The following is a 16,417-nucleotide window of genomic DNA, read 5'->3' on the forward strand; positions in this document are numbered from 1 at the left end:
GGCTGCCGCTCAGGCCCTGCTGGGCCGATTTTCATCAAATAAAGAGCAGCACACGCAGCCGGCACTTTGCCAGCTGCGTGTGCTGCCCGATCGCCGCCGCTCTGCGGCGATCCGCCGCGAGCAGCGGCAAAAGAGGTTCCCCTCAGCCGCCTGAGCCCAGCGTAGCCGGAACAAAAAGTTCCGGCCAGCGCTAAGGGCTGGATCGGAGGCGGCTGACGTCAGGACGTCGGCTGACGTCCATGACGTCACTCCGCTCGTCGCTATGGCGACGATGTAAGCAAAACAAGGAAGGCCGCTCATTGCGGCCTTCCTTGTTTATTCTGGGCGCCGGAGGCGATCGGAAGAACGCCTCCGGAGCGCCCTCTAGTGGGCTTTCATGCAGCCAACTTCCAGTTGGCTGCATGAAATAGTTTTTTTTTTATTTAAAAAAAACCCTCCCGCAGCCACCCTGGCGATCTTAATAGAACGCCAGGGTGGTTAACGCCAGATGCCGAGTAGACACCCACACCATGTCTCCCGGGGAAAACTTCCACTCAACAGACCGCCTTTTATCCGCCTGTTTTTTCTGCTTCTGGAAGGCTTTTCCCAGATTCCTCTTTACAAGCACCCAAATTTCCTTCAATGCCCTTTGCCAATCCTCTAGAGCCGGAAAAGGGGAAGATGCCACTGGTATTGGGGAGAATTTGGGAGATCTCCTCGAAACCACCTGGAAAGGAGAAAAACCTGAAGAGGAACTCTTCAGATCATTATGCGCAAATTCCGCAAATGGCAGAAACTTTACCCAATCTGACTGCGCATCTGCCACATAACACCTGAGAAATTGCTCCAAGGACTGGTTAACTCTTTCGGTCTGTCCATTGGTCTGTGGGTGGTAGCCTGATGAAAATGATAGGTCCATACCGAGCTGGTGGCAAAAGGCTCTCCAGAATTTAGACACAAACTGGACTCCCCTATTTGACACCACATTTTCCGGAATGCCATGCAGCCGGAAAATGTGCTGGATGAAGAGATCAGCCAATTCCTGGGCCGAGGGGAGTCCCTTCAGAGGGACAAAATGAGCCATTTTACTGAACCTATCAACTACCACCCAGATGACGGACTTGCCCTCAGACCTGGGGAGTTCTCCTACAAAGTCCATAGACAAGTGGGTCCATGGTTCATTTGGCACCGGTAAAGGTTGTGGCGTACCTACTGGTGCTTGACGAGAGGGTTTATTTCTGGAACACACAGAGCACTCTCTCACAAACTCTTTGCAATCAAGAGCCAACGAAGGCCACCATACACATCTGGCCAGTAGGTCCTGAGTTTGAGCAGCCCCGGGATGCCCTGCATTCTTATGGGCGTGGAACAATTGCAAGAGTTGTAGGCGAAAAGGAAGTGGTACAAACAGAACCCCCTCGGGCTTCCCTTCTGGAATATCTTGCTGGTAAGGCCCTAGGGTAACCGCCCAGTCTTCCCAGGTTTCCGTGGCTGCCCCCACCAGTCTTTGAGGTAAGATGGTCTTAGGGGTTGATGGCTGAACTGTCTCGGGCTCAAAACACCTAGATAATGCATCTGCTTTGACATTCTTACTTCCCGGTGTATACGTGATGACAAACCTAAACCTTGAAAAGAACAAGGACCAGCGAGCCTGTCGGGGGCTAAGTCTTTTGGCCCCTTCGATGTACTCCAAATTTTTATGATCAGTAGAGACCATGGTCGTATGTTCTGCCCCTTCCAGCCAATGGCGCCATTCTTCAAAGACTAACTTAATGGCCAAGAGCTCCCTATTGCCAATATCGTAGTTCCTCTCGGCTGGAGAGAACCTATGAGAAAAGAAGGCACAGGGATGTAGTTTGCGTTGAAGGCCACAGCGTTGAGACAGTACAGCCCCAACCCCAATCTCCGATGCATCCACCTCAACAATGAAGGGGAAGGTGACATCCACGTGTCTCAAAATGGGAGCAGAACAAAATAACTTTTTCAACGTAGCGAAGGCAGACTGCGCCTCTACTGTCCAATGGTAAGTGTCAGCCCCCTTCTTGGTAAGGTTGGTGAGGGGTGACACTACAGAAGAAAACCCTTTGATGAACTTCCTGTAGTAATTGGCGAAGCCAAGAAATCTTTGGAGTGCCTTTAATAATACAGGTTGAGGCCACTCCAATACAGCAGCGACTTTTTCAGGATCCATGGAGAGACCTGAAGTGGAAATAATATATCCCAAAAAAGGGACCTTAGTGACTTCAAAGAGGCATTTCTCTAACTTCGCATACAACGAGTTCTGCCTCAATTTTCTTAAAACGAACTTCACATGTTTCCGATGTTCGGTTAGATTGGGTGAGAAAATCAGTATATCGTCCAGATACACAGGCACAAATTTTCCCAAAACTTCCCTAAAGACTTCATTGATCAACTCCTGGAAGACGGCAGGAGCATTACACAACCCGAAGGGCATGACCAGATACTCGTAGTGCCCATCGGGCGTGTTGAATGCCGTCTTCCATTCATCACCGTCCCTAATGCGTACCAGGTTGTATGCTCCTCGTAGGTCTAGCTTAGAGAAGATACTGGCATTAGTCACCTGAGCAAACAAATCGTCAATCAAAGGCAGTGGATAGCGATTTTTCACTGTGATCTTATTTAAACCCCGATAGTCAATACAAGGTCGAAGCCCACCGTCCTTTTTCTGTACAAAAAAGAACCCAGCCCCTGCTGCTGACTGGGAAGGACGGATAAAGCCCTTGGCCAAATTTTCTTTAATGTATTCCTGCATAGCCAGCTTCTCTGGCCTGACAGATTATAGAGATGGCCTCTAGGGGGCATACAACCTGATCTTAACTCTATGGGACAGTCGAAGCTCCGGTGTGGCGGGAGTTTCTCTGCTGATTTTGGACAAAACACATCAGAAAATTCTGCATACTGCACTGGCACCCTTTCACCTGAACCTTGGTGGCGCAAACAGCAACTTTCTCCAAACAATGATGATGACAATGGGCTGACCAGCTCTGTAGCTGACCTGAAGCCCAGTTGATCTGAGGGGAGTGTAGTTGCAACCCAGGCATACCGAGGATTATGGTGGAGGTTGCCATTTGCAGGACAAAGAACTGTAGTTTCTCCTTATGTAGAACCCCTATATTACACAACAAATAAGGTGGTCTGGGAGAGAGGCTGTCTACACTGTAACGGAGAGTCATCTACTGCTGTGATCAAAATCTGACGGTCTAAAGGAAGTAAGGGAATCCCCAATTTTTTGACAAAGTCATAATCTATAAAATTAGTTGCAGAGCCTGAGTGCACGAATGCTTCTGTGGCCGTGGCCCGACCCTCCCAGGTAATAGAGCAAGGGAGGAGTAAGCAGTTATTATCTAGAGGTAAACACGGCTCACCTAGGGTATTACCTCTGACTACACCTAGGCGGCAGCGTTTCCCGACTTTTTAGGGCAATTCTGGACAATGTGACCCTCCTCAGCACAGTATAGACAGAGTCTTTCTGACCTTCTGCGATTCTTCTCCACTTGTGTTAACCTAGATTGACCGATCTGCATCGGTTCGTCCTGAGGTGACGAGGGTGGTGAAGAGGCGTAGGAAACAGATCTTACAGCATTTCTGCCACGGATTTGTTTTTGATAGCGAAGGCGGTGATCAATACGCACCGCCAATGAAATTGCTTCATCTAGAGATTTAGCCTCAGGATGACCCAACATAAAATCAGAAACTGCATCAGATAGTCCTGACAGGAAACAGTCTAATAAAGCATATGTTCCCCATCTAGCTGATACAGCCCACCTCCTAAATTCTGCGGCATAAACCTCCACTGGATTATGACCTTGCCTGAGAGTCTTTAGTTTCCTCTCAGCCGTGATAGCAATATCCGGATCATCGTATATAACGGCCATGGCCTTAAAAAACTCCTGAACTGAGGATAATGCCTCATGCCCTGTGTGAAGACTATATGCCCATGTTTGTGAATCTCCTGACAAAAGTCTTTATAAAGGTTACCCTCTGGTTCTCAAATCCTGACAGATTGGGTCCCAACTCAAAATAGGATAGCATACGGTTTCTGAAATTCTGAAAGTCAGATCTATGCCCAGAAAACTTTTCAGGTATGGACATACGAAGGTCCGTGACTGAAGGAGATCGCACTGTATCAATAATCGTTTGAAGTACCTGTACTGTCCCAGACAGTTGAGTGATCTGAATCTGTTGGGTATTGATCACCCCGGTAAGATTGTTTACCGCGGTGGTCAGGACTTCAACCTGACTACGCAGTGCGTTCATAATGTTTGGTCTGCTGTTCTGTAACGATTGGTGTCAGCAAGAACAGATTTTCTGATTATTGGTGATCTGCAGTATCACCAATAATACAGATACTATACCTGATTATGTGGTGATCTGCAGAATCACCAATAATGCGAGTATAGCGAGACACAGGACAACCAGATGTAAAGATAGGTGTTTGGTGCAACAGTAATACAGATAGAGATACCAACTCCCACAGAGAGGCTGGTAGATGGAGATATCTCTATAGAACACAGGGATCAGCACTCCAGCAAGCTGCGAGATGCAGATGAACTAGTAATCAGTTCACCCGAGGAGCGGGTGGAGCACAGTAAGACAACGTATACTGATCACCCGTGGAGCGGGTGATTCAGACTTTACTGCAGCAGGTGATCACCTGAGGGGCAGGAGATCAAGACTGTACTGCAACTCCTAATCACCTGTGGAGCAGGTGATAAGGACAGTACCGTAGTTACTAGTCACCTGAGGAGCAGGTGATTAAGACTGTACTGCAGCTACTGGTCACCTGAGGAGCAGGTGATTAAGACTGTACTGAGAATCCCTCACCAGGGACTAGGCTCACTGGTGAGGGCAGGAGAGTCAGACAAGCAGATTCGGCAACAAACGGACAGATACGGTACAAAGACAGAAGGCTTAAATCAGAATAGTGTTCAGGCTGAGTCGGCAACAGGATCAGATAGGCAGAAGCACAGAATTAGTAAACAGAAGAGTAGTTCAGGCTAGCAGAAGGTCATAACAAATAATACAATTCAATTAGTACTTTAGCGATCAACAGAATCTGACTAAGTGTGGATCCCCAGCTCCTGCTGGTTCTAGCACACTTTGGGATCTGACTAAGGTCTGAGTGCTAACGCGTAGCATTTGCAACAGCAGACGAGGAGCTACTGACAGGCAGTTCCTATATATACAGTGAGAGCCCCCCACAGCGCCGCCCCAGTCACTCAACCAATCAAGAGCACTGCTGGAGTCAGCTGACCGGCCGATCAGCTGACTCCCCTTCTATTCGCATAAAGGTCCTGTCGCCTGTGGCGCGCATAGCCCACAGTCTATGTGCAACTGACGGACCAGGCAAAACTCCACCATGTAACGGCTGAGACTCGGAGACAGCCGCCATGCCGCTCACCGCTGCGGCAGCATCTCCGCTATCTATTACAGTGACCAAATACTTTTTTTCACTCATTACAATGTACATCAAGCTTTGACTTGGGGACAATGGGTTTTTGAAACCTACTGTTACAATTAGACAGAAACAGGAAATGTGGGCGCCTGTGGTAAATGGACAATTTGGGTGCCCTTATTGGTATCAATGTCAATCAGCGGCAACTGGGGGCATCCAAGCAGAAATTTGGATGCCCAGTAAAATATATTGTTAATATAATTTATATTATCGTTTATGTAGTAACTTTGGTAATTTTCTGTGTTTTTTTGCAGCAGATTAGCACGAGGGGTGGACAGTTAAGGTTAGGCTTATGTAAAAGGGGTTTGCACCGGAGGAGTTGGTTAACCCTCCTGGCGGTTTGCAAAAAAATCGCCAGGGGGCAGCAAATCTTTTTTTTTAAATTTTTTTTTTTTTTTTTCATGTAGCGAGACAAAGTCTCGCTACATGATAGCCGCTACTCAGCGGCATCCCCCCAGCCCCTCCGATCGCCGCCGGCGATCGGAGATCCGGAGATCCCGTTGAAAGAACGGGATCTCCTGGAGGGCTTCCCCCGTCGCCATGGCGACGGGCGGGATGACGTCACCGACGTCATCGACGTCGTGACGTCAGAGGGGACTCCGATCTGCCCCATAGCGCTGCCTGGCACTGATTGGCCAGGCAGCGCACGGGGTCTGGGGGGGGGGCGGCCGCGGCGAGAGGAATTGCGGCGGATCGGCGGGTAGCGGCGGCGATCGGGCACTGCACGCAGCTAGCAAAGTGCTAGCTGCGTGCAGCAAAAAAAAAATTATGCAAATCGGCCCAGCGGGGCCTGAGCGGTGCCTTCCGGCGGCATAGCCCGAACTCAGTTCGGGCTTACCGCCAGGAAGGTTAAAAATAGGCATCAGGAAGTGAGTTTGCGTGGGGGGACAGTTAAGGTTAGGCATCAGGAAGGGGGTTTTAAGGTTATAAATTGGAGAGGGTAGGGTTCTGTGTGAGAGTAGGGTTAGATTTAGCTGTAGTATAATATCTGTAATATTTACCAATATTTTATGAAAATGAATACATTTCAACTGTCTGTATGCATGTTGGATTAGTTAGGCTGTGTACAAGTTGACACATCACTGCATTCCAGCGGTTCTGGAGATCTGTTTAGCTTTCAGGGACAACAAAGGAACACTTTACATATTCAGCAGTGATGCACTGTAGGATACCTCATATGTTAACTTCAACTTAAGTAACCGCAAATGCCTTTTGTTTTTCTGTTTTAAGAAGACAAAATTCCTATTGTGCATAGGCTCTGTCTTTTGACAGCACCCAAATTACTCACGGAGCACCGCTATAGCCGTAGTTCTGGGCTGCACCCAAATCTCCTGCGCGGTTTTTACAGTGCTTGGTTTCTAGTCCTACCTCATAGAGCCATATTAATGCATGAGATTAATATAGGTATGGCGTGTGCTCCTTATAACTGTTATCACAATGCTTAGAAATTAATTCTTGATCGTTATTAATCTAAAGAAGTGTATGTTCCTTTAAATCCACATATAAAAGTTCAGCAGGTTTAGCACTCAACAGAAGAACAGTTCCATCAACACATTAGACCAATTGTGGTATAAATGGTGACACATATAGTCTCTTAAATACTCTTCTGGGTTCAATGCTCCCTCAAACTTTAGTAACAGATTAAGCTCACCAGATATCCAGGCTAATCTAAAAATATCAGCAGTAATAGCATGCGGCCCAGCCAGCTAATTTTCCATCTTCCATGAATCTTTCAATCTTCATATGCTCATGTAGGGAAATATAAACAGCAGACGATCTCTGGTGCAGTATGTTTTGCAAAGGAAAACACCACAGGTGCTCCCATACTCTTCCTCACCGCCAGTGTGAACCAACACCAGGGATGGGTAAACTGCAGACTAATAACACAAGCCTCTCACCGAATCAACAGGCTGCTTGCATTTGAATATTCCAATCCACATCGATAGGCAGCACTAATCACCAGATATCCAGGCTAATCTAAAAAGATCATCAGTAATAGCATGCGGCCCAGCCAGCTGATTTTCCATCTTCCCCGAATCTTTCAATCTTAGCTGCATGCTTCTTTCTGGTGTCATTCAGACACTAATGCAGGCAAACAGACCAGCAGGGCTGCCAGGCAACTGGTATTGTTTAAAGGAAATAAATATGGCAGCCTTCATATACCTCTCACTACAGTTGTCCTTTAAAGAGAACCAGAGATGAAGCAACCTCATGTATTTTACCTTATAAATCAGTGGGAACATGACAGTAAACACCTAATCTGCTCTTTGTTACATTGTTCTCTGTTTAATTTGCCTGTTATCACCTCTAAGATAAGAATCCCGACTAAGCAGTCGGTCTGGCTTTGCTACAGAATAATTATAGCTGAGACTGTGTTCTTTGCTGTCTTCAAGTCCAAGCCTGCCCCCTGCTGGCTTTGCTCAGGAATCATTATAGCTGAGTCATTATAGCAAAGCCAGAATCAATGCTCAGTCCGGGATTCTTATCTCAGCTAGATAACAGACACTTTTAGCAGTGAGGATGGAACAGAGAGCATGGTAAATGTTTTCTCTAATGTTCCCACTGATTTCTATGGTAAAATACACAAGGGTGCTTCGTCTCTGGTTCACTTTAAAGAGTAACTGTCAGGCTGCAGAAGCTAATTTAAACCTCTAGTCTCCTGTGTTAAACAGTTTAGAAGGAAGCCAAAAAGACATTACTGAAGATAAAGATCTCTCTTACCTTTGATGTATGCTTATCAGCAAAGCTTAGAGCTAAGCAGGACGCAAGCCGCATAACATACTGCAAAGCATTCTGGGGCCCTCCCCTCGGCTGCTAAGGAGAAGACGGGATCAAGTTTCAGCAGCTTCTAAAACTCAGTCCAGCCACAGCACAGATAAATCTCGGGGCAGCGTACACTGCAGGAGTCCGCTATTGTTCCTAGCCACATGGCTCATTAATATTCACTGCAAACTAGTGTTATTCAGTATGAGCTGTTCTGTGATCAGAAGCAGGCAGGACATGACGACACATTTGGCTTCACAAACATGGAACCTGCCATGAGCTGTCAGGAGCATCATTCTCTGCATATACTATATACAAATTCTGTGAAATCCAAACGTGGACAGTGAAATGCATATGTAATGTAAGTACAGCCAATCTTTAGCTACTGATATATGTGTTTATTTTCTCTGAGACCCTATACCTAACAGCTCCTCTTTAAAGCGAACCTGAACTCAGAACTTCCTCTCTGCTCTAAAAGATACGCAACAGCATAATAACTTTTACAGAAAAACCTCTTTGTTACAGCTGATACAAATCCTGCAATAAAGCTGCAGTATATCTAATTCCTACTTTCATGGAAGCAGACATATTGTTAAGATCCTGTGTTTACCAATTAGCTGTCTGCCGTGGCAGGCAGCTCACACAGCTGAGGGATCAAATTACAACTTGTGCTTAGTCACAGATGTTTGCCATTAGAATGGGTTACCACCAAGCGCATTGCATTGTGGTATAACTGAATTTATAATCACACAGGATCGATTCACATAAGCTTTTAGCTGTGGATCTGGCCGTACGGTTCCGGTTTCCGTTCCCCTGAACGGACAAAAAAAATGCAGCAGGACTTAATTTTCCTGACCGTTTCACTCAGCGGAAATGGAAACTGAAGGTTTTGCAGCAAAATAGGAATCAATGAAAACTGACATTTTACAGCACACTAGCTGTAAAATGGACCATTTTCCGGATCTAGATGGCTGGATCCGTACGGCCTGATCCAGGAAAAAACGCAGATGTGAACCGGGCCTAACACTCTGCAATGGCCCCACAATGAGCCCATTCACACTGACACGCCAGCTTCAGGTTCCATGTTAACAATGCGCTCTGAGGTGTTTACACCTGTGTTACATATAAACAGAGCCGGGACAAGGTCCTTCAGCACCCACGGCTGAGACACCAAAGTGCGCCCCTCCATCCCTCCCACCCCAGGCATCACATACTGACTGCTATTAGACTAAGAGGCGCCCCAGGGCCCCCAACACCTTAATCTCTAATTATCTGTCTAGCAGTCACTGCCAAGTATCCCCTTTTTGTATTTCTCTATGCTTCAAACACTATAGGGGAATGATAGCTGAGTGAATTGTGCACTGCACTCCTACACTGCACTCCTACACTGCGCCCTGAGGCTGGAGCCTCTCTCCCCTCTGCCCGGCCCAGCATATAAATGGTGATGAGGTACTGTGCATGTCACAAGTAGACACCAATTTTGAGGCCTCGTTCACATTGTGTTCCGTTTACTTTAGCGTTGTCTTAGGCGTTTGAGGGTTTTTTTCCTCCCGACTGCGGTTTTTGTAAAGCGCTTCAATAAGCGCTTTTTCAGAGCGATTGCATTTTTTCACTCCCTGATGCAAGTGAGGAAGTGAACTCCTCTTTGACGTGGAACAGAATACAATGTATTTATTCTTAAAAACGCGAACACAATCGCAGCACAAAGCGATTTTGTGAGCGTTTTGCGTTTCTCCTATACCTTCCATTGAGGCGAATCGCCCCAAAAATGGTCCACGCACCGCATTGCTGCCCACACAGCGCACGACCCGTGCTGATATGAACATTCTCATAGACATTCATTGCACAAGCATTTGGCGGGCAATTTTTTAAATCGCCTGCGTGTGAAAAAAGGCTGAAAACGCCTCCAGTGTGAACGAGCCCTGAAAGCAATTGTGCCATGTACAACAGGCATATTTGCCCAAGTATGATTGCATGAGTACCCTTCTAAATGCTAGATTATGAAAAATGACATGATACAGCATGTTAGTTCATCCATTTACTTTTTAACCCACCAATTGGGATGATCAATGAGATGCAAATAATGTATCCTTACATTATTTGCTGCATAACATTTAGGCTAGCTTCACAGTGAGCATTGGGATGGGAAAGCAGCACCACACGTTATCAGCTTATTGTGTCACTTACAGTGAAAGTGTGACTAAAAAGTATACTTTACTGTCACTGTTAACACACATGTTTTGTGGTAATGCACTGCATGCAGTTTGTTGATATGCTGCACACTGTTAGGCCTGGAACCCAATAGGAGCGCTTTTCTAAGCGCTTTGCGATTTGAAAAGCTATTGTTAATGTAATGCTATGGGTGTGATCCCACTTGAGCGATGTGATTCAAAGCATTGCATTAGCAAGAGCTTTTTCAAATCACCAGTGCTTAGAAAGCGCTGCTAGTGGGTTTGAGCCCTAATACTGCACCCCCCACACAGTGAACTTCACAAAGGTGGTGCATTGCAGTGTGTAAAGCCAAGTTACAAAGCAGCCGTTGCGCTGCACTGCAAGGCACCACTGTGAAAATAGCCTTAAATGAACTTTGAATGCAAAAATAAATGAGAAAATATTTGCATCTCATTGATCATCCCTACAAACCAACACACTTTCTCTGTTATTAGATTATTATTAGTATTTTCCTGAACCAAATTGCTTACAGTACCTATATCTGCAGCATTATATTCTTTTTCTAGGACACCATTGTTTCAACACGTTCACTCCAAGGCTAGATATGGTCACATTATAATCATACCTTATTGTTACTTCTTTGTGCAATAAAAATGGACACAGTATTTAATTGTTCTGCAAAAATTATGCAGTTTTTTTGTACAAAATAAAGCAATATTGATCCCAGAAAGATTTAACATCCTCAATATAAAAGGCAAAAACTGAAAGCATAGAAGATAACAGGTTTCTTGTTTGACAAACATTTAGTAAATCACCTCCTCATCTTGGTACAGAACAGATTTTTACACCAGTCTGCGTTCTCTTCAATTGCTCAATTAGATTCAGGGAAATTAAAATAAATACAAACATCACCTGAACCTAACTGGGTATATATGAAGTTATAACACAGTTTAGACTGAAAAAGGATCTTCTCGTGTATCTGCTCCAGAGGACCACCTGCCAGGGAAGCAAAACACATCTGGATAGAAACAGCACATATTTTCATAGAACCAGCTAATTATGCAAAGCTTTACTGACTATGCATACAGAGATCACATCAGGTATATCAAAACTTGAATTATAAAAAAAAAAAAATCTCAAGAGTACAAGGTAACAAAAAGAAAAATAAATTCATATTTAAATATCAATAACAAAAGGGAGAAGCTTACTGAGATGAGCACAATAATCTTGATTACTTAATTTATCTTAATAATAAGGCATTTAAAAATAAGAACCCCATCAGGGCATAATGATTTATCTTTACTAACTTCTGTTTCAGGAGATCTACCAAAAAAATACTGATTAGGTTTACATTCACTAGTTAAAAAGAAGTTAATATTGACATAAAGGGCAACTATGGACTCCAGAAACTTGCTAAAATATTCAGTTTCTATACAGTAGCCTAGTAACACTACTGAAAGATGTGGGAGAGGGAGTACAAAACTAAAGCAGGGGTTGAGGCTCAAAATGGGCGGCACACAACACACTTTCATGGAGAAGTTACAGAACTTGGGAGTGTTCGCTCATTACTTCTGCTATCCTGGTCCTTTCTCTCTAGTACAATAATCTGCAAGTCACTTGTTACAAAGTCACAGAAACTGCGTGGCTGGCAGCAGCTACTGCAGAAAGCCAAAGGTGCTCTGTTCCAGCTCAGCAGGGCGTCCCAGGCAGCAGGCAGGGATGCTGGGACTGACACAGGCAGCGTCACATGTGCGGATGGGACCTGTGCTGGGATGAGAATGTGAAGATGGGGGATTGCACAAAGCAGGGGACCAGTGCAGGGGGGAGATAGGGAGAGCACAGAGCAGGGGACCAATGCAAGGATGAGATAGGATTGGGGAGCGTACAAACTAGGGAAACAGTGCAGGGATGAGAATATGGGGACTAGGGAGAGCATAAAGCAAGATTTCCTTTATTAAACCTTTGAAAGGGGTCTCACTGCAGCTGCACACTGCCTTGCTAAGCAGCACATTTCACCATAATACAAACGCATCTGTGCATATTAATGTACTGAATCATATTAATACAAATATTAATATCTAATGTTTGAATAAAATGTTATACTTGCACATAACGTTTTTCTAATTCAATACACTCATATATGCTCTCAAAAAAATTATAGATATATCTATATAGATATATCATGTAATTTCCACACCTAATCCGTTCAACTGTTTAGGTAAAAGGAATCTGTGCATTTGTATTTTGATGTATTTTAGTGCAGTGCCAGTGATACACAAGCACATGGACGGTGTACAATTATTACCAGTGGCAGCCCTGGCTGTGATTGAATTGCATTTTTTGGGCTGAAAGAACATGAAATGCTTAATAAGTTACAGTTTATTAAACAACTACAAAAAAAAATCACATTCCAGCGTAGATATGAATTGAAAATATTTACTAAACAGAAAATGAGGCAAATAAAGCAGCCGGGCTGCAGGCACGGGACGCTATAGGAAAGCGCTGCCGCTTATACGAGCAGACAGAGCCCAGTGCAGATCGTCTGGAGGAACGTGTGTCTGGGAAGTTTGTGCCGGAGAAGGAGGTCAGCACACCGGCCTGCAGCCTCCTGGGAGGGGGAGAGGTGCCGGCCACTAGCAGGCTGCCAGCCTATGGGAGGAGAGCGGCTGTGCGATTCGGAAGGTCAGCCCCGGGTCAAGCACACTCCTGGGGATTGGCAGCGTGCAGAGAGGTCACATGACTGGGTGGTCAGCAGTCTCCTTTCATGTGCTTCTTGTGATACCTGTTCCTGGGCCCCCTATGTACTAGTTACCACGGCCAGGCCGCGCTGCATGGAGCGGGCTCTTTGTGTGAGGATGGATCCTCTCTCTGCCCCCCTGGCCAGTCACTCATCTGCTCACACAGAAACTTTCCTATAGCTGCAGCCGTGAGTGAGCTGCTCGCCCGCTGATTGGCGGAGGAGCACTTTACAGTCACGTGTGTGTAAACACTGGAGAAACTTTTCCCAGACGGAAGTGCCGCTGTCTGGGCGCAACACGGCCCGTATTTATTTTACGATTTGCGTAATGTTATTGGAGCAGCTTTTATTGCGCGAATCAAGCGAACAGTTGTAAAACGAGTTCCACATGTGATGTGGAGAAATAAATAAGGGAAGTTCCCATTGACCAGCACGGAAAGTTCAGCGTACCAGCGGGGAGTCCCATTGTCTGCGCTGCTAGTGACAGCCACAGACAGCCGGGCTTCTCTCTCCCACTGACGGCCACATTCGCTTTCCTCACTCGCATTACTTTATGGAAGTGAAAGCCGCGCACGTGGCACACACAAGGAGCCCAACACACTCGCATAGTCCGGCCACTGCTATGGATGTGTCTTATGCAAACCACACGGTTCCCACTGTCTCTGCACAGTAGCTTCCAAATAAGTCAGACTAATTACAACATTTTGGCTGAAGTTAGACCGTGTTTGTTGTTTGTGTGAGATAACGGCAGCGGCTCCGCTCCGTGCGGATAGCAAGTGTGCTTATTAGGAAGGATGTTATTCATGGAACTGCAGCGCCACCTGTTGTTAGCATTCTCTAATGGAATAGGCCGAGTGGTAATGTGTACGACTCTGCTGTGAGAATCGTGGAGTTTGCTGTTAATTAGCAAAGGGGACCTATTTACAAAGCTATAATAAAGCTGCGTGATAAAAATCCTTGGAAGGTGAGGAATCAATCTGCTCCATAAATTTGGCAGGAAGGTTAGAACAACGGATCTTTATAATAAGGGCTCTTTTACACAAAAGGCTAAATGGCAAACGTGCCATTTTCATGCCCGGCTGCCAGGATTCAGCGACCTCCATTTGCAAAATATTGCAACCGAACAGGAGCATTTGTAAGCACAAGCGTGTCAACGGTTCACACGTGGTTTGGTTACTGTCAATAAAAAAAAAAAATCACTGCATGTCCTGTCCAGGACCGACCAGCACAGGCTCAGATGCACATGCAGAGATCGCCGCATATGCTTGATGCCTGCAGCTGGCTGCAAGTGCCCTGCACATAAAAGCTGCTAACAAGCATTTAGGGCCCATTCACACTTGGGCGCTTTGCTGGCGTTTGCCAGCTCTATATATAATATATCCCTATGGGATCATTCACACTGCAGCGATTGCGGAAATTGCTAACGTGTTGCATGAAGAATTTCCACCAAATGAGAATCAGAGTGTAATACCTGTTTAATCGCACCAAAATCACAATCGCCTGATAGTGATTTGCAATTGCAAGTGTGAATTGGGTCCTTAACCACTTCACCCCAAAGGTGTTTTTACCCTAACGGACAAGAGCAATTTTCACCTTTCAGTGTTCATCCCTTTCATTTGCCAATAGCGTAATCACTACTAATCACAATGAAATGATCTATATCTTGGTTTTTTTTTCCACCACCAATTGGGCTTTTTGGGGTTGATATTTTTTTCAGTAATTACTTTATTTTCTATGCATTTTAAAGGGAAAAACAAAGACACTATTTCTTTAATTTCATCCCCTATAGTTTTAATATAAACACTGCTACTGTGCATAAAGCCCACACGTTTTATCTGCCAATTTGTTCTGGTTGATTTTAATTATGTCCCTAGTAAAATTTAAGGTGACAATATAGTATTTGGAAATAAAGGTGTATTTTTTGGGGGAGTTTTTTTCACGTGCACATGCACGGGAATGCACGTGCAATCGCGGGAGCACATACAAATAAGTACGTATCTTCCTGAGTAAAATGAGCCAAAATTGGCTTATCTCCTATGCTGCTGTCACTTACAGTAGGTAGTAGAAATCTGACATTACCGACAGGTTTTGGGCTAGTCCATCTCTCCATAGGGGATTCTCAGCATGGCCTCTATTCTTGATAAAGACACTCCCTGAAAAAGATTTATACAAAGATTCTGACCAGCCTCCCTGCTCACCTTACACTTTTTTGGCAATTAAATGAAGCAATAGCCATTCACTAAGTGCATTTTGAAAATAAAGAAATCCCTGTGAACCCCCCATGAGGAGATGGGCTAGTCCAAAACCTGTCTGTTCTTTCAGATCTCTACTACCTACTGTCAGTGACAGCAACATAGGACAAAAGTAATTTATGGCTCATTTTAGTATGGAAGAATAGTACTAATAGTACTAATTGTGTATAATTATAAGATTTTCGCTGCAGAGGTCCTTTAACCATTTACCGCCATCCTAACGTATTAAAACGTCATGCTTACCGCTATTAACAGCAACATGACGTTTTAATACGTCGCGCATTCCCGCCGCTGCTACCGCCGTGTGTCCGCCGCTACCGCCGCCATTACCGTCGGGATCCCGTGCTGGGCGATTGGGGAAGAGGACTGAACAGTCCTCTACCCAATCGCAGTGCCTGGAGTGAATGGACGTGACCGCGAACAGCGGCTACGTCCATTCACATAAACAGGAAATGTAACAGTTTAATAAAGTGTGTAAAGAAAAAAAAAAAAAAAGTGAACACGTCCTATGAGTGTTCACCAGCGCCATCTTGTGGCCAAAAAGTATATTACACTTACAAAATACATACATTTTCAAGTATATACACATCATTAATAAAATTACACTTCCAACCCTCCCCCCCAAAAAAAACACTTGTAAAAAAAAAAAATCAGCTTAAAAAAAATAAATAAATAGTTACCTTAGGGACTCAGCTTTTTTTATTCTATATTTTATGGGGGAAAATTAATTTTAATTTATTACATAGGGGCTTGTAATTATGGCCAGAACAAACAGAAAAATAACCACTTATATTTCAAAATAATATACTGTCGCCATACATTGTGGTAGGGACATAATCTAAACGGTTTAATTATCGGGACCACTGGGCAAATAAAACGTGTTTGTTTTATCCACAGGAGAATGTTTAATTTTAAAACTATAAAGGCTGAACACTGAGAAATAATGATTTTTTTTCTTTTTTTTTCTGTTTTTCTCATTAAAATGCATTTAGAATAAAAAAATTCTTAGCAAAATGTACTATCCACAGAAAGCCTAAT

General features: G+C 44.7%; 1 long non-coding RNA gene across 1 annotated transcript in view; it reads right to left on the reverse strand.

The window, feature by feature from the left end:
• Nucleotides 1-13,272, reverse strand: part of LOC137561429 (uncharacterized) — a 63,967-nt gene extending 50,695 nt beyond the window's left edge. The window contains exon 1 of the long non-coding RNA XR_011030008.1: nucleotides 13,173-13,272. This is a non-coding gene — a long non-coding RNA (uncharacterized lncRNA). The remainder of the gene's footprint in view (nucleotides 1-13,172) is intronic.
• Nucleotides 13,273-16,417: the final 3,145 nt, after the last annotated feature.

This window comes from Hyperolius riggenbachi, chromosome 3 (genome assembly GCF_040937935.1).
Source record: "Hyperolius riggenbachi isolate aHypRig1 chromosome 3, aHypRig1.pri, whole genome shotgun sequence".
NCBI classification, from domain to species: domain Eukaryota; kingdom Metazoa; phylum Chordata; class Amphibia; order Anura; family Hyperoliidae; genus Hyperolius; species Hyperolius riggenbachi.